General features: G+C 42.1%; 1 protein-coding gene and 1 long non-coding RNA gene across 12 annotated transcripts in view; one reads left to right on the top strand and one right to left on the bottom strand.

The window, feature by feature from the left end:
* PRKG1 (protein kinase cGMP-dependent 1) overlaps positions 1–19,350 on the bottom strand; it is a 668,505-nt gene that overhangs the window by 517,923 nt on the left and 131,232 nt on the right. The window lies entirely within an intron of this gene.
* Positions 10,364–19,096, top strand: LOC310763123. 3 transcript variants are annotated; one of them, XR_014548499.1, is made up of 4 exons: positions 10,364–10,561; positions 14,974–15,139; positions 16,829–16,875; positions 18,831–19,096. It is a non-coding gene; the product is annotated as an uncharacterized lncRNA (long non-coding RNA). The 3 variants fall into 3 exon arrangements; XR_014548500.1 differs by having other exon boundaries at positions 10,365–10,598; XR_014548501.1 differs by lacking the exon at positions 10,364–10,561 and adding an exon at positions 14,170–14,188.

Below are 19,350 nucleotides of genomic sequence, written 5' to 3'. Positions count from 1 at the left end.
GCCAAATTATAAACTGTTAACAATGAGGGTGGCAGTATTCATCATTCTCTGGTTGTTGGCTCCCAGTGGCAATTGGCTGGCTGTTCCTTGGCTTAGTGCTGGTTCATACAGGCCAGGGGCGTGGAATGGACATCTGTGGCCCTCCAGGTGTTGCTGGAGTACAGCTCCTACCATCTCAGACCCTTGGCCATTCTGGCTGGAGCTAATGGAAGGCAGAGGCAGACAATGTAGGTCTTCAGTGAGATACAGCAAGGCATTTTTTTCTGTTCTTAGATATGAGTACTTTCCTCGCCTAACTCTCTTAAAGTTATTTATTGTTTGCATTTTTAGAATGGCTTGATGCACTGGAACGATGATTACATTTGTCTCCCAAACACCATAATGAGGGCAGCTGTGTCAGTAAAGACAGATGCGATGTTTCTGTTTGTGACAAATTTGGAGGGAGAGTACCCGCATGAAAGTAATACGCCCCTAGTGAAGAAATGTACACTTCAAAGTAGTTGAGCTGGCAGGTTTGCTCATAGCTTTATGAAGAACAGGCGTACAATGAGGTTTAACATTTTTCCTCCATGGAGGAACGCTCATGAAAAATGTTACATTGCAACAGAAAATTGGCATGGATTGTGCAAGAAAGATCTATGAACACAAGCAGATAACACTATAATCCCTTCTTACAGAACATTCTTGTACAAGAAGAAAGATCTGTGAAGATTTTGAATTCTGGGCTGGATTCTTAGAAATGCTTCGACTCTGATGGAAGAGACTACAAACAACACATACAGTTCATTTTTAAACAAAGAGCATCCTTGGACGGAGGACTAGCAAGAAGAGAAGCTGCTTAACCACTTCATCTCTGCTCCCACCAGCTATGTTCTTCTGCTCAGAATAATACTTCAGTGGCTTCTACTCCCCCACTCCCTCCCCCCCTGGAAAGTATAGGCACCATTTGTGTTTGTAGAGTTGTATCCTTGCAAGGAGCCATATTGGCATCCCCCATTCCTTGTGCCCTTGACAAAGAGCTGTATAATCATATCCAAAGCTGGCAGAGATCATGTACCAGAAATTCAACAACTTAGCTTTTCGTCACCTTTCATGCCCCACCAGTGATTTTCTCTGCATCTATTAGGATTAGGCCTGCTCTGCTCTGTTTTCCCTCCTCCTCCATCGGTCTGTCTATCTGTTTCCCTTGCTTCCTCCTTCCCTCTGCTTGCTGCTTTCCCTTCTGCCTCCTTCCCTTTTCCTGAAACTCTCTCTGTCTGCCTTCACTCAGAGCCCTGCTGGGCCCTCCACTCATACTTCTAATAGTGCCACCAGCCAACTGGGGACTTCCTCCACCGAGGCATCCAGAGGAATGGAGGAGCGGCCCAAGAAGCAGGTGGATGGGCTCATAGCCACTATGAGCCAGAGTGGAGAGGCAAGATTTTTGCGCCTCCCTGGGACAACCCCTAGGAACATCCCTATGTGTATGTGTTAGTGAGAGAGAACAGTGAGACTGAGGTTTTGAGCACAAAGGTTAAAGCAGCCACTCCCCTAGTAGCTCTGTTTTGTGGTGGCTTTGTTCCTGCCTGACAGAAAGTGCCAAGTAGCACTGGGACATTAATTAGTATACTGATTCTACTCAGCTATAGTTCATCTTTGCTTTGAATCCAAGTGATGCAATGGGAATTGCATTTCCCCTTCTTAAATATTTGTTTTGGATTATTTTTAAAATCTTTATAATTATTTATAGAATACTGTTTGTTTTGATCATTTTTAGCTGCCTTGAATACTATAGCAGAAAGAAAGGGCAAAAATATTTTAAATCAAGCAATCAGTTCCCATGAGTCTCTTGACAGGAAAGTTTGTGGACTGAACTATGGTTGAATGGTGTGTGGAATGACGGGTATATTATGAAGTCATGTTTGAAATCACAGTACAGCTTCCTAGTAGTTAATGGTCTTAATGCTATCAAATGCAGGCTTGGGGGAGTATTTGTGCGTGGTGCTGGGGTCCATAGAAGGGCAAGACTATTTTGTGTAAACATCTGTAATGTGATGTTTGTTTCAATCTTCATATTACAGATGAATAACTTGCTTTCAACCTCTGGAAGTACTCCAAGTGCTCATCTTGTACGGTTTCACAAGCAAATGCATAATTTCATGAGTATTCATGTGTGAAAAACATTTTATCAAAATCAGCTGTAAGTGTTTGAAACAACTTGTAACAATCTTGAGTCACATCTCTCAGGATTCTTTTAATAGTATCAATGAGCATGTAGATGGGGGCGGGGGGAATCTGGTAAACATTGTATGTTCAGACTTCCACAAAGCCTTTGACCAAGTTCTTCACTCACTGAACAGTCCCGAGAAAACTTTGCAACCACAGAATAAGGAGCCAAAGCAAATCACGGTCAGAGCTAGAGCTGGCACCACCTATTTCTGCTTTTATCTCCATCCTCCCCTCTGTTGAGTTCTACAGAGGTAACACAGAGACTATGGCAGAAGAGACTGCCAGCCAGCAAGTGCCACCCACTAGCCTGGTTGTAAGTAAGGAGGCAGGCAGATGGGGTCTGGCAGAGGGCAGCCTGGGGGTGGTGGAGCAGTGCTCCTCTTGCCCTAACTGACTAGTCGCCATTGAATTTATCTCCTTTAAAGCAGAATAAGTGTGGCAGAGACACCAAAAGGAGGTCAAGCACTTCATTCAAAATATTTCAAGATGATTTGATTAATGAAACTTCAGAAGGACAGATAGTCATTCTGTTTTTATAGTTTACAAGGCAGGTTTCATTTTCTGACATACATTTCTCAAGAGACATATTTTAGTTCCTCCCAGTCCCTTCCATCCCCATTACAAGTTTCACAGTAGTATGTGCTATAGCCTTGATAAAACTGGAATTTCCAAAAATTTAGGTTACTAAAGGTCTGTACATTTGAATCTTAGTGGTTTGTGGATGTCCTTCTAAAGACAATCTGCACAGCCACATTCTTTAATGCCTTGCTAAGATCAAAGGGTTTGCAATTAATGCTATAAAGAAATGCTTAACATCAGAGAGATTTCTTTCTGTATGAAAGGAAAAAACCTAACCACCATGAAATAAAACCAGCTCAGTCTGCCAAAGTACAAGACACAAAATACTTGTGGGGCTGGAATCCTACACAAAGGTCTGTGCAGCGCAACATAACATTACTGAACTACATAACTGTGGTGTGAGTACAGTCAGCTACATGCAAGAAGAAAAGAAGTTAAATAGCTAGATATTATGAAAGTAGCCATTCCTTCTTTCAGCTCATCTCAGAACACATCATCCTTCTCTTTCTCTCTCCCACAATGAAAAGTGATTACTGTCATAATATTTATCAGGCAGAACCAGCAAAACTAAGACTATTGCTGCAAAGCACATACATCCCAGTACCATAACTTTTTAAGAATAATCGTATATTGATACGTCATAGAAAAAGCACTTTATAGAGTGGGCTTCTTGAATATTAATCAAGGGGGGGGGAGCCAAACCATTATATACAATCAATAATCCCATAACAAGCATAGAAGGTCAGGAATGATATGATTTATGAAGCAGCACATACCCAATGGTATTCTGTAACAACTAATTGACAGCTCTGGGCATAGAAACCTGTGCACATACAGCTCACCCAATCTATAATTCTCACACAGATAATGATCCATAAGGATGCTGGTTCTTTGGTTTTGAAAGATTATGAAAACAAAAATATAATGAAGTACATTGGCCTGGATTTTAAAATAAGTCAACTCAACAAGTTCATTTGAATAAGGCTTCCTGTTCCCCCCCCTCCATTTACAGTACCCTGAAAAGTCTCCCCAGAAGATCAGGGGCCCCTCCTAAACAATGCAGGATAGGTCATGGGGGCTAGGAGACAGAAAAGGAAAATTGTGTAGATTGAATAATTTTGTGCAACTCCCTCCTTTCCAAGCAAGCCCCGCCCCCTTCCAGTCACACACACATTATTTTGTCTTAGGATGCAAGTCACAGACTGCAAATAATATAGGCCTTCCTAGGATTCAGTGGCCCTAGAACTGCTACAGAGCTAGTCTTGCCATGTAGCAGCCTGGAACAACTTGCTTCAGACAGCATTAAAACAGGGGATTGGATAAAGGCAGGAATTGGCATCTAAACTGTGCAGCAAGGCAGTTTAAAAGTATATTATAGTGGGAAGGAGGATGCCATTTAGGCTCTGCTTTATGCAGCGAAATGTTTGGGGCCGGCACTTGAGTTGATGTTCGAGAAGGGCTAATCAGAATGTGAGCCTGATTCAAATCTCGTCTCAACCATAAATTTACCAGATGGCTTTCAGCAAGCCACCATTTCTCAGTCTCCCATTGACCTATCTTACTATGTTGCATACTTGGGAGAAAAGCAGTAGACGGTAGGACTGGTAGATATATCATACAAAACCAGTCTGAAGTCTGATATGATATTGGTTTCCTAATTTTTGACCTGGCAATATATTATGAATCATGATGTCTGTGCGTGTTTCTGCATGCACTTTGCAAAGATCACTATGTGGGGGGAACCATGAAGCCATCCAATGCCTCTACATAGCTTCTACCTTATTTCAGACATCATGATATAAGGGTGTATCATGGTGTTAGCTAGTGATATATTGTGATGCTGAAAACCAGGTATCACCCAGCCCTAGTAGCCGGAACCAACTGCAAAGCAGGCAAAACGTTTGCCACCATCTTCCTGCAGCACTGGAATGCAAGGAGCTCAATGCAAGGAGTCAACAATGGGTCTTCTATGACCGTTGCATCATGGAGATTTTTCTATTCAAGATAATTCAATTATCAAGATTACTGCTGCATTTGCAAATGCATGGAATGAATTTTGCCTTTCCAGTATCTCTGAAAGAAATGTTCCATATATTGATACTGTTGCATTTTCACCTTTTACCTGTTCATCTGCTATAAATTAACATCCAATGCAATAATATGGGGGGGGGGACTACTTGTTCCCACCTCTACTATGGAAGGTTATAAGAGTGTGAGAGAGTAATAACCGACAGAATCTGAAGGGTTGGTTGCAGGTCACAGGTAACACAAGACATATAAAGATACATATATGACTCATCTTATGACCTATATGACTTTGTGAAATAGTTGAAATCACCTTAAAATGTAGATTCTTGCTTTTAAAAAAACCCCAGAAAGAATGTTTAGAGATAGCATTTGTTTGATCAAATGTCTGTTCAAGGCTACCTGGCCAAGAATGGTATTCTGAAACCAAGGAAGAGTTTAGATAACTAAAAGCAGATGGCTCACAAAGAGGAGGGGGCTAGAGAGAGACCAAATCTATGCTACAATAGAAAGAAAAGAAGACACCTGCTGCAGTGACTAAAAATAAATGATGCACTGAGCTATAACTGGTAATATACTTTAGCTTTTTATATCTCATTAGAGCCATAATACAAGAACAGCAAAAATGAATGGCAGTCACGCAATTTAAAACTGAAGCATTACTGCACTTGCAAATAAAATTAGTCAGTTCTGCCTCTGTTCTATCATCCCATGCTCTGCAAAATAAACAGATAATGTTATTTTTGTATTTCCTTGCACCTCCCAAAATAATAAATAAGATAAAAGGGAAAATATGTTCACAAAGACCAACTTCTCCTTGTTTATTATTGTTGTTGAATATGGTAGATCCCTTCATCCTTGATGAATTTGTGGGGTAGAAGAAAAACAGCAGCGTAGTTAAACTGGTTCAGTAAAATGTCCTTCCATATAGCTTGCTATACCCATCCTTAAGCAGTTCTGTAATGCAAATGTATGCGCAGATGGGTGTGCACCAGGGACACAGTGTGCGGGGGGACCCGGGGGGTCATAGCCCCGGGCACACAATTTTTAGGAGGCATGAGCCAGATGCCCCCATGCAAGGATCCCCATCCTGCCATGCCTGCCATTGGGGGTCTGGACCTTGGAGCCTGGCCTCGCCACCGCATCCCTGGCTGCCTTGCTGAATGGCCGCCTGGCCAGTGTCAGGGGGATTTGTCCACCAAGAGCCTGCCTCTTTCCTGCATGGGTGGGCTGGGGCACAATGCAGCCCTGCTTGGCTCCAGTGGCCAGGGCTGAACTGGCACATGGGCTCCGTGAATCCTCCGCACCCCGTGTGTGCACGCCCAGTAGTGTTGACGGTGAGACCAGGGCTGGCGCAATGGCTTCTGTTGACTCTCCATGCCCCAACCCCGCCTGGCATGCACACCCTGGGCACCAAGAAAAGGATGCAACACCGCTGATGCATGTGTGCATACACACAGAACTGGAAAGGGAGGCACAGGGAACATAGCAGAGAGACATGCTGCAGGACAAAAATAACACTTTTAGTGGGGAAACAGTAAGAACACAAATCAAGATCCAGCCAAATCCGAGCAGTTAGCAGTCCTGCATATTAAATATTATTTCTGTCCTGTGTACATTTTCATGCTGCAGAACTATTCTATATACAGTGGTACCTCAGGTTACAGACGCTTCAGGTTAAAGACTCCCAGAAATAGTACCTCAGGTTAAGAACTTTGCTTCAGGATGAGAACAGAAATTGTGTGGCAGCGGAATGGTAGCAGCGGGAGGCCCCATTAGCTAAAGTGGTACCTCAGGTTAAGAACAGTTTCAGGTTAAGAACAGACCTCCAGAATGAATTAACTTCTTAACCCGAGGTACCACTGTAGTTTATATCTAATTGCCCTCCTTTTAAACACACACACACACACACACACACACACACACACACACACACATTTGCAACAACACACCGATCCTCACACAAGGACTGAAACATCACATGTGTGTGCAAATCATTCCATGATTGAGCATTCGAATTATGTACATACATACATGTTCAAATCAGTCTTCAAAAGACAAATCCAGAGGGCCCAATTTGCAGTGCTATTTTCTATAAGATTGTAAAGAGATAAAAGTTAATATACAGCAATGAGCCATGAGCATAACTGAAAGCCTCATGCAGGGTTTCTTTAGCTGAGATGAAACAAGTCTCAGAGACAGGTAATCACTTTCGCACAGGAGATAATTAAGCCAAACAATGCTGTTTATTCAGTCAGAAACCTTGCATGAGCCAAGCATGGCATGTTTTGAAATGTTTTTATCAGGTTATTCTATAAAAAATAAAATAAATAAAATCAGCTTTAGATACTTTCATATAGCCAAATCTGGTTCCAAATTAGAATAGTATTTGTCTCATTCAGACTCACAAAAACTTTAGCTGACATTAGAACTAGGCATTGGCGGAAATAGGTTAATTCAGCAACAAAAGGAAGAACTGATAACTACAGACCCTCCAAGTGTCCCTATTTTCCAGGAACAGTCCCAGATTTACAGAAGCCGTCCCGGTTTCTGATTTGATCCTGGAATATGCAGCTTTTCCTTAGGATGGCCCTATTTTCATTGGAGAAATGTTGGTGGGTGTGGCAGTTATCTGGTTCCTGAGCCAAGGAGATAAGTAACTATACAAGAGACATGACCAGACTAGGCTCTCCAGACGTTTTGGGACTACAACTCCCATCATCCCTAGCTAACAAGACCAGTGGTCAGGGATGATGGGGATTGTAGTCCCAAAACATCTGGAGGGCCAAGTTTGGCCATGCCTGCTATACAACCTTTAGAAGACACAGGGAAGTTATTTTTAATGTTTGATGTTTTGTTATGTTTTTACGTATGTTGGACACTGCTCAGAGTGTTGTTGTTGTTGTTGTTAAATACAATGTCCCTATTTGCACTGGAAAAATGTTGGAGGGTTTGTATCTAGCGGGCAATGGAAACTTTTTCACCATCAATTGACCATTTACAGACTACTTCTAACTCTACCACTTCTGTGCTCTTGTAATTTCTTAAAGGTCCAGAGTCTTGAGGCTTTGTTTGCACTTGCAACTGAACTAATTGGGAATGAGTTGGAGAATGGACCATACCACTTCAGGCTGCACTTGAGTGCTGCTCTCCTACCTGAAGAAGTCCCTGCAGATAGAACATTAGCACAACAGGGAATGAGCAGAGCTAAAGCATTTGTCTCTGATGTGTAACTTTTGCTTGCAGGGCCTTTACATGCCTCAGTTGGGAACACTCTACTCCAGGGGTTGTCAACCTGGTCCCTACTGCCCACCAGTGAGTGGGCGTTTCAGGGTTCTAGGTGGGCGGTAGGGGGTTCTATGGCACAAGCTGAATCCTCCTTCCACCAAGCACTGGTGGGCGGTAAGGAAATTTTACCATCAAGAAAGGTGCATTAGTGGGCAGTAGGTATAAAAAGGTTGACTACTACCCCTGCTCTACTCTATCATGTCAGGATTCTGACTTTTCAATCTGCTGTGTATACAGAGCTGGCCTCAGCAACCACAATTTTCAGTGCTTCATAACATTTTTAAAAAATACCACACACACAGTCGCACACAAAAACAAAAAAAAGCCTCTGTGTAAGTAGAGTATTAGTACAGCAAGGAGAGAACAAGGCCAGCACCTTTCCCCCCAGCTGCCTCAGTTTCCCCACGTTACTGCCTCAGTTCACTACCTCTGTCTTCTACTACCTAATTCAGCTGCTTAGGTAGCTACCTGAGTAGCCTATCTTGTACTTCACCATATCTGTAAGTGTCATTAATACCACTCACCCTCCAAAGGATCTGGAACTTCAAACCTGCTGGGCAGGAATTCATGCTGTTTGCCATTCACGATTCCTATATCCAAGCAACCCAAGCTGTGGGTTGGGTCTGTGAAGCCACAAACTAGATGTAAAAAGGTTATTGGGCAGTAGTTGGCCAGAACAGGTGATTTGGTAAGGCAGCTGATCCCTATATCTAAGTTCTCTGGTGTGAGAAGCAAAGATTATTCCGCCACAGCTTTGAGGGCTTACTGTAGACTCAACTTTTTCCTTGGTGTTGGTTGGCTCTACTTCATTGCAACCTCCCTCCCTCCCAGGACATTGTAACCTGACTGTAGAAGTTCAGTCTCACACCCCTGCAGGAGCAGGGTATCAGAAAAACAGCTCCTAGCTTAATATTTCACATGGCCTTTGGTTCTCGACCTATTCTTGACCTAACTATTTCTGATATATTTTTAAAGCTGGTTGTATGAAACAAAGTCAGAATTTCCTAAATGAATGTATAATATATATGGCAACCTCCCTCCTCAACATTTTGCTCCTGAAGCTTTCAATAGCATCTTTGTAGCATCACCCTTCAATATCATGTTAGGCGATCTCATGCATAAATATGGGTTATAACACAGCTGAGTAAAATATATCAAATTTATTTGTACACTAGCTTTCGTGTTACCACTGTGGCATTGTTTACTTTCAAAGCATTATTTGCTGTGGCAGCTAAGATCAAGCATCTGCACTCAACGTAACTCATCTCACAACACCAGAAATGTCATCTCCCATTTCCAGAAGCCTTCAGCAATTCTTACAAAATGCAGAATACATTTTTATTGTAGCTGTGAGACAATAATAAAACAGTTTAGAATAACAAATTTAAGAAAAACCACAACTGTAAGTCATATCAGGAAATGGAAAGACATTCATAGATACCTTAGCCATTATATATATGTATGTATAAATAGTTCATTTTATATTTTATTGCTTCTGCTCTTGCTAGCTTCCAGTACCAACAGTCTTAGCTGTACTATCAACGTCTGATGTCTGGAGTTCCGGACTACTTATCCAACAGCCTTCTAAGCCCAGCAGCACACCTTATCTCCTCCTGCCAGCAATAGACCACTTTGCTATAATTTATAATCAACTAGGCCCATGTGTTACATAGCAAGTCCTCAGAAGAGCTGATTTCTTATACTCGGAAGTGGATCCTTTATAAATGAACATTATGTCAGTGAGATCAAAGTTGCAATTCTGCATTTAATATTGTACAGGATGACAGTTACAAAAAGTGTGTGTGTTTGTGTAAACACACACACACACACACACACACACACACGGCCCTCTGCTTGCTGTAATTGAAATACATATTACTCCTAAGCCTAGCTGGTGGGTTGGGGTGAGTGAGTATGGACATACATGTAGAATTAAGGAACAGGATGCATCTCAGTATGTGTGCAGCCCAGAAATCTGTCTCAGTACTAGAATTGAGTTTACATTCCATTAAACCAAAATGTATTCCATGTTTCTTCTTTCCCCAAACTGTCTTAGTTTAGGGCAGGAGGAGGCACCTTTGTTGCTATTGTTAAAACAATTTTGAGTCAGAAATTCTGCCAATCTGCTGCAAATCACCCAGAGTTCTCCCAGCAGCCCCCAATGTACATGCTGTCCACTCCAGACTATGGACACACCATCTATTTAAAGCACATCTGCCTCCAAGAATCCTGGGAACTGTAGCTTTCCCCTAACAGAGCTACAATTCCCAGCACTCTCAAATTCCCAGGATTCTAGGTGGGTGCTTTACATGTATGGTGTGTACGCCGCCTCTATCTAAGTCTAAGCAGTCAATCATGAGGCCCCAGAATGTCATCCCCCTGTGACATCACAACAGCTAAGCCATTTTTTTAATTCCTGACTTTGCCATGTTGTTGGACTTAGGATAGCAGAAGAAGTGTGGTTAGTAGGCAACTATCTCTGCTGTATGAAAACCAAAGTAGGTAAAGATGAAGAAGGGGAATAGCACCAACATGTATAGGGCTGACTCTGTACTTGTCATAGAGCTAGGCACTTGCTTTAATTACAGAAGACAATGCTAAAATCAAAACAAAAAACAACCCAAGTTCTGCTGTTTCCATCAAAACTTATAGCAGGAAAAACTGATTTTAAGTTCTAAAAAACATGTCTCCTTTTAATTCCTCTGATCATAAGATTATATGTTGAAAATTGACAAGAGGTTGGTTTAGTAACCAGGTTCATTTTTAATGAAAATGTATTCTTAATGTACAGATAACCCTAAAGTCTTTATGTGGGGGGAAACACAGTTGGATTTTTTAATTTTATTTTCAAGTTGACTTTATTGTGTTTCACCACAGAGGACTATTGCAATCAGCCATTGCATTCTTTCCCCCTCCCATCCTTAGTGTTAGTGTCCTAGAATTAAAGAGAACAACATCTCTTTCTGTCTTCAGCCTACACAAAGTTCCAAATTTGGCAACATTTGACATAACATTCTTGTGCATACGCATATGCAATGAGCAATGCTCCTCAGTCCTGACAATCCAGGTCCAAGTAAATATTTTGTAATTATAGTATGCCATGCATACTGCTACCGCTTCCCTGTATGTTCCTCAATAATGACCTACAAAGCACTGAGTTTTACCAATAATTGTAATATATCTTAATATTCTACCCTTTTGCCTTTAAGACGCTACACTATTCTGCAGTCATGTTCTCAAGCATTTCTGCATAATCATTAATTCCAGAAAGCGTTTATGAAAATTCACATTCTTAGCATTCCAAGCACAGAAGTCCTAAGAATACTACTAACTACCCAAGGGGTAGACAATCTTTCTTCTGTTGAAAGGAAAATCTGTTGGGGGCTGCATGCTGGTGGTAGGTTTAACAGGATTACTCTCAAGTAAGCAGGAAGAGGGGTTGTTGTTTTTTTTAAGTACAACAGATAAATACAACTACAGTTCTGGCAAAAAAGTGAAAGCAATGCTTTTCTGACTTCAGTATCCTCCACACATACCCTTGACAAAATCCTACACATTTGTTCTCATATGGATGATGCAGTGTAAAAAAATAAAGTTTCCCAAGCAATATAATCTGAAAAGGTTTTAAAACATCAGTTAATTTTTTTATCAAATAAAATACTGCCCCTTACAATTGCGTCAAATTACATAGAAAGAGTGGGGTGTGCTCTAAAAGGGCCAGAAAAAGCACGAGGTTGAAACAAATAATAAGGAAGGAACTTGAGGTATTGGGTAGGGCACTTAAAATGAAGCTGGAAGCCTCAGGTTGTCTACCTGTGATTGATTGATTGATTGATTGATTGATTGATGCGATTGCATCTATTCCATGCCATTTAGCCAAAAAGGTATCAGAGCAACTTGGAAGAATCAGTCCTAAGATGGTTCATGCCCTCAAGCTCATAATCTAAAAAAGAAGCAACACCCAAAAAATGGAATGGGAGGGGGAAGGGAAAGCAAGCTCAAGCACAAGTCACAATGCTTCAAGTTATGGTTCTTGCAATGCAAATTATACAGTTCTGTCTATGCAGATTTTGGATGTTTAGAAGAGTAGCAACTCCTCGCCACTGTCAGTGGTGGTTCTGGCTGTCATGCCCTTGATGAAGAGCAGTTTCTCTCCTAAGCACCCTCCCCCACACCAGATCATATCCTGGTGACATTTCTGGTCCAAGCCTGGAGGACAGGGCAGCTCCTGCTACACAGTCCTTCCCTCATAGACCATTGGCCTATGACTGACAGCTTGATTGTCCCCTGAGCAAAGGCGGGTTTATCAGTGGCACCACATCCAGCCATCCATTCACCCATTCATTTTCCTCTTTTTTAGAGAGAGAGAGAAAGACTGTAGAAGTAAAAGGACTGCTTCAGACATTAGGATCTTTATGTGGAGTGGCATTATGATTGCAGTGTATGAAGGAAGCAGCATGTGACTCAAAGCATCCATGAATAGGAGTGATAATTCATAGATCATTTTTAAGCTGTCTCACATAAACTGACATAGGAAACAGCATCTGTGTTAGTTGATGTGCCAGTATAGCATTTTCTTTTCTTTTCCCCTATAGTACCAGTATAAGTAATGGAACAGTAACCAAGTAGGCTCAGAGAGATAATTTTTAAGTAAATGATCCATATGCAGATTTATATGCTCCTGACTTTCCCAAATAGCAAGAAGTTCCAAGGGCAACAATACCCAAAGCACAAGAGGAAGCAAGCAGAATACATGCTCCTGCCAGGCAAAAGCTTGGGTGCCTCACATCAATTCTCCATAAATATACCCTGTGCTTCAGGATGCTTCCGGCCTTCAACTAAAACTGTGCTCACACTCCTGTTTACTGCACCTTCACTGCATTTCCAGTGCCATTTTTTAAACCCACATTAACATGATGTTATCCAAAATGCATATGTATCCTCTACTTTGTTATAAAATCCTACTGTTTGGTGTATTGTTTCTCAAACCAGCTTTACACCAACTGGAGTCCTTACGCCATTCCTTCTTCATCTCTAGTCAATGTATAAACACTTTTGGATAGGGTAAAAGACATCCCCACCACCATCGATGTCCCCTGGTGTGTACACAAATAGAAATGAAATTGACACTAATGAAATCATGCTGATGTGAACAGCTTGGGCATAAAGAGCTGTGAAACACATGGGGCAAGAGATCACAACTTCACTGCACTCTAAGACACTAATGAGCACACACCCTAACTCTTAGCTCTTTCTTGCTCACTCTGCTTCTTTCGTCCCTTCATGAATATATTTTATATCATCACACACTCCCCAGTTGGGGTGGAAGTGGGAAGAATAAACTTGTTAAAAGCTGAAGAGTGATATGCAGGTACTATCCAACTATGAGAGTCCACTGAGAAACTATCAGCCACCCTGGACCATTAGCAAGAGCAAGGATAGCTCAGTCAGTGAGCATGAGTCTTTAAATCTAAGGGTTGTGGGTTCAGCCAGAGTTTTCCTCCACTCACGGTTGAGCTGCCTCCCAGCTTGTTTCCTTGTCCTAAACTCTGGAGTATACCAGGGAGCCAAGCAGTCTCCATGAAGCGGGAGGGGGCACTCAGGGACAATTGTATCATCAGCCCAAACCATTCAGATGTCCCAGAGGAGTGCCAGTCATACCAGTCAGAAAACCAGAGCCATCTGGAAACCCATTGAATTCATCAGCTTCTGAGAGTGGCCCATCCTAATCAGTCCCCTGCTTCTGCAGAAGGGAAAAGATGCTGAAAGAAGCATCTGACCACGACAAGGGACTGATGCAATATCCACCACTTTCAGACCATCCTCTCCCTATCCCTTTGAGAAAACAAGGTCCGGTGTGGCCTGCCACATATGTTGGGCCAGTGACATGTTGGGACAGCCCCATTGTTGTCATGGCAGCTATGGAGTCCTGAGCCAGTCGTCAAGCCTCAGTGATACAGACCAGATCAGCCTCCTCATCCATAATCACACCATGGATGAGGGGTGATTTAGTCAGAGCTGACCTGGCATTCAACAACAGCAGCTGCAGACCCAAGGGCTGGCTGGTAGGACAACTGCAATTCCCCAGGTTGGAGGAGGGGCTGGCGCATGGCATAGTCACCAACTGCCTGTGTCGTGTGCCCCTTATCTAATGTGACCCCGCCCCACCCCTTGCCCAGAACTACTTTGATAGGGGGCACCCCTGCTCTCCCCTGCTCCTCTCTTCCCTGGAACATCTTACATTCCTTAATCATAACAAAGCAAATTTTAAAACACACAAGTTAAAAACCATTTTAAACAATTAGAGCAATAATAACAGCATTAGAACCTCCCAACAAAATGCCCTAAACAATATCCCAACCCAAGAGTCTGTTCAGCTTCTGTGGCTGGAGTCAGTCAGGGCCTGCAAGGCAGGGAGCAGGTCTTCCAGGATTCACAGCCAAGATATTGCAGATACTTTTTGATCCTGAGGGAGGAGTAAAAACCAAACCCACAGAACCTGCATTTAAGTGAGTGGGGTGAGAGGAAAATAGAGGTGGCAATGCAACAAGACTTGTACTTTCATCTAAGTTACAAGCCAGTTTCTCTCAGCATATAGAGCTCAACTACCCAACACAACAAGACTATGAAGAACAAACTACATTTTAGGGCCTCTGTCTCAGCCCCATCCCCACAATATATTTCAGCCTCATTCCAACTCATCCGTAATATGGCTGCAATATTATTGCACAGTGATATCCGGATGAAAGGCAGTATATAAATGTAATAAATAAATATTTGTCTATGTTTGGATATAATTAGATGTTGTTTTGGATCAAAATAGTGAAGTTAAGCTTTTAAAACTGCCCCGATTTTTGCGTTGTGGTTTCTTAGAATTCCCAAGCAACACCGGGTACAAGGTTTCCAGTAAACTATATAATGACGCAATCCACACTGCATGACAGTATCAAGAAGAAGAGGGAACAGGATCATAGTTACCCAACTCTGTCTTTCTCAAATAATATATAATGTAGGGGACTACAGGGAGTGTGTACTAACCGTAAGTAATAAAAGGGTGCTACTCCTATAACCTGCATGAAGCCTGGGATTCCACAGGAGCATGGGGGGGGGGACAAAGAATGTGATATTAGCCATTTAAAAAGTAGTATCTTTCTAACCATTATGGTATCAAAGATATGCTGTAAGGCTGGGTAGCAAATGTGGCATCCTCTAGCTGTTGTTGAACTACATTTCTCCCAGTCCCTGCCAGTATAGTAAATGATCAGGATAGTTCAACCTTTAGAGGGCACCGCAAGCTGTGAAACCTTGCACACAATCTATCTGCTTGCCACACCTTGACGTATTCCGCCGCCGCCCCCCCCCCCAAATGGTATTCTTGTTTTTGTCCTGCACAGTGTCGCCACATCATTCATTTCATACCTTTCTTTAATGGAACTGAAAGCAACATACCTTGGACTACCAGGCAATCTTTCATTCAAACATTGACTAGGCCTGGTCCACTTAGTTCCAACAAGGGTGCTGCTCCATGAGCCTTCAGACAGTGCCCCAGAACAGTGGCATGTGTCCAAGTGAAACTCAGTTTTTAAACCTACAAATTCCTTTATTATAATGTGACTTGGCATGAATGGCATTCTTAAAGAGTTTTAAGGGATACAAAGTGACCTTTTTAGTCTATGACCTTCCTAAAAGTCTTTACATGCTTTCTAAATATACGTTTAGGGGTCATGATAATTATCCCTTCTGTTAAGGCTATAAAGCTAACATACTATTTCAATTCTGCATCAAATAGCTTTGGTGACATTTCATGAAAGCTGCAGATCTGCAAGGCCAAAAAGCTTTCTCACTTTAGTTACTAAACATTCTATTAGTGGTTGCATTGCCGATATAACATCATGAAAGAGATAATGCTTGCAACATCTTGCCTTTTTTCGTAATGATAGGCTAGCTAACAGCAAATAGATTTATAATGCATTTCTGCCATTCAAATACAATAGTGTAACTTCTGTGCCATTTTTCTTAAATGTCACTGTTCTTTTGTGAATACATTGACTTCTCTTTTTCAAATATAATTTGTATTTTTATCCTTCTAGTAAGCGGATGTCATGTTTTTCCTTCTTACTACAGCCGAAAACAATCAGAAAGTTATTTCCCCTCCTTTCTTTTTTCTGTTGCTTTTTTTGTTTAGCATTTTTTCTGTTGCCTTAAATGGGCTGTAGGTTTACCATGCACCACATTCATCAGATTTTCTTTCTGTGTTAATTTATGGGAAGGATAAAATACAAAATCTGAAGGTACAATTGTGCCCTCTAGTGTCTCGTGTTCCATGACCATATTTGAGTCGTCACATCACCTCACCGGAATGCAACACAAACCTGCCTTTAGGCTTTCAATCATTCATCCAAACTTTTCAAAATGAATGAAATAAGCATATATTTTAGAGAAGTATTTGAAGATCGTAAGTCAAATGACTTTGTCAGATTTCTGATGACCGAATTTAACTTTTATATACTGAGCAATTTTAAAGGCATGTTACTCATCTAGGCACATTTCAGTCGAGCTCCAGGCTTGGTTATGGTACCAAAACAGCCTTAGTCCCCCTCACTGATAACCTTTACTGGGAGAGAGATAGTGAAAGTGCCACGCTTATGATTTTCCATGATATCTCTGCAGCTTTTGCTATCACTGATTGTGATAATCTTCTGGGATCACTCTGAACTTCTGCTTACAGGTTCATTACCAAAGAACAGTACTGAATGACTACTGTTTAGGTCCATGGTATGTATATGTGCTATGCATTCCTCAAGGGGCCATCTAACCCCACTGCTCTTTAACATCTATATAAAACTATTGGAAGCTGTTATGCATGCAGCATGCAGATGATACTCAATACTATCTCTTGGTTCTACCTGAATCAAGAGAAGGTATTCAGGTGAATCAGTATCTGGACACTGACAGTCGTCCTGTGGGTCAACAATACACAGGTTCAGTAACTGGAATGTTGACCTGTTCTGGTCTATGTAACATTCCCCCTGAGGGAGCAAGTACATATATGAAAGAGTGCCTTCTCCAATACCTTTCAACTCAAAATTTGTGATCTAGGACATAGGCCAAATAGTGGTCCCATCAGCAGGAATAGTATGAAGAACAGGAACCTACAATAGGGCATTCTTGGCAGTGGCACCCTAGGCTATGGATCTCACCCCACCTCACCCAAGGGAAAGCAGGCCATCCCCCTCTTTAACTACATCCAGGAAACATGTAAAGACTGTATTTTATTCATTCAGGCTTTTGGCCAATAATTCTATTAAGGTTTTATTCAGCTAGTTTTGATAGTTAGTGGTGTATCTTCCTATATACATAAAAATGTAAGGCTGCCATCGTGCAGTCCCCACTGAAGGATTTATAGTGCGGTATCATAATTGTGGATTGCATGAAATCAGAATGGAGCCACCACTGGAGAATTTGTAGTGCCTCATCCCGGGGCAAGGCAAGTAATTTGCGCCCCCTAACCCGTGGATTTGCGCCCCCTAACCCATGGATTTGCGCCCCCTAACCCGTGGATTTGCCCTAACCCCAGATGTTGCGCCCGGTGCGGCCGGCCCCCCCTGCACCCCCCACGCTACGCCACTGCAATAAAAAAACTAAGCAAAACCAGAAACTTAAAGAAGGAGAAGTCCTTTTTCATAGATAAATCTTAACTTATATACATAAAAATGTAAGGCTGCCATCGTGCAGTCCCCACTGAAGGATTTATAGTGCGGTATCATAATTGTGGATTGCATGAAATCAGAATGGAGCCACCACTGGAGAATTTGTAGTGCCTCATCCCAATTCTGGATTTGTACAAAGTCAGAGTAGGGGAAGGGAGCAAAAGAGAAGGCAGGTTTTATGGCAGTTTTATTCTATTCAGCATTAAAGAGGGGCTAACATGCAGCTGAAGTTGATGAATAGTTGATGAAGATCCCTGAGTGTGATGTGGGGAAGGGAAGAACTCCCAGGGTAGGAGAGTGGGAGAAGAAAAGGAAGCCCCCAGGTGAAAACCTGGGAGGGTTCACCTTTCTCTATGTGGGGCAAGTTAAGATTTATCTATGAAAAAGGACTTCTTCTTCTTTAAGTTTCTGGTTTTGCTTAGTTTTTTTATTGCAGTGGCGTAGCGTGGGGGGTGCAGGGGGGCCGGCCGCACCGGGCGCAACATCTGGGGTTAGGGCAAATCCACGGGTTAGGGGGCGCAAATCCACGGGTTAGGGGGCGCAAATTACTTGCCTTGCCCCGGGTGCTGACAACCCACGCTACGCCACTGTTTTATTGTAATGTATTATGAAGATCTTAATAACATTTTATTTTTTAATAAGAGGGGGGAAAGGAGGAAAATGATTCTAAATGGCGCCTGGGGTTCAAATGCAATGCCAACACCCCCACCTCAGAAACCCCCGAGATGAGTTGTGCAACAATATCCTGAGAGGTATCCAAACACAGAGAGAACAAACAAACCATTTTTCAAAATATACAGTAGATATTGTCAGACCTATACTTTATAATCCAGTTTCCACTAACACAACTATATGAACCATATCACTTTAATATGCAATTTCCTCCTAGCTGTGAGCTTTATGGATTAATTAAGGATAATTACTCATTATCATGGTCAGTTTGCTAAATTTATGTACTGTATTTCCAGCTTGAATTATTTAAGACATATTAATTATTTACATCTTTTTATTTCATTCAAGGAAGTTATTAGGAGCCAGATGCGGTTATTAGGCTTGGCAGACAAAGCAAAGTGCTGTCTCATGAGGGTAAACTACACAGGGAAGGGAAAGGGGCTGGCTTACTCATGATGACATCTGTGGATTACCGAAGAGATGCAGGACATGCTTTTAACTCCATCAAATGATGAAGAATCTGTATTACCTCTCTACTTACTGTCTAGCGCATATTCCGATAAATCCTTGCCCGTGACCTTCACTCTTCCAACTCCAGAACCTTCAAACTGCCCCCCCAAAAGACCTCTTGCACCTCAAATAAATCCATTTTTGTCCCTTACTGTTCCCTGTGCCTGGCATACTTCTACTATACTACTTCACTCCTCAAAACCCAACTTTGCCATGAAGGTGTTGGCACAAATTTACATTCATAAATTCACTAGGAGAGACAAGAGCCACCATGTCACTTACCTGGCAGTTGGGTTGCTGTTGCTTACCGGGTGGTGAAGTGAAGCAGCAGGGAGGTTGGCATAGTGCAATGGTACCA

Source organism: Podarcis filfolensis (genome assembly GCF_964270895.1).
Source record: "Podarcis filfolensis genome assembly, chromosome: 5".
Taxonomy (NCBI): Eukaryota; Metazoa; Chordata; class Lepidosauria; order Squamata; family Lacertidae; genus Podarcis; species Podarcis filfolensis.
Note: the sequence above shows the minus strand (reverse complement) of the source record. Positions and strands in the feature narration are given on the sequence as shown.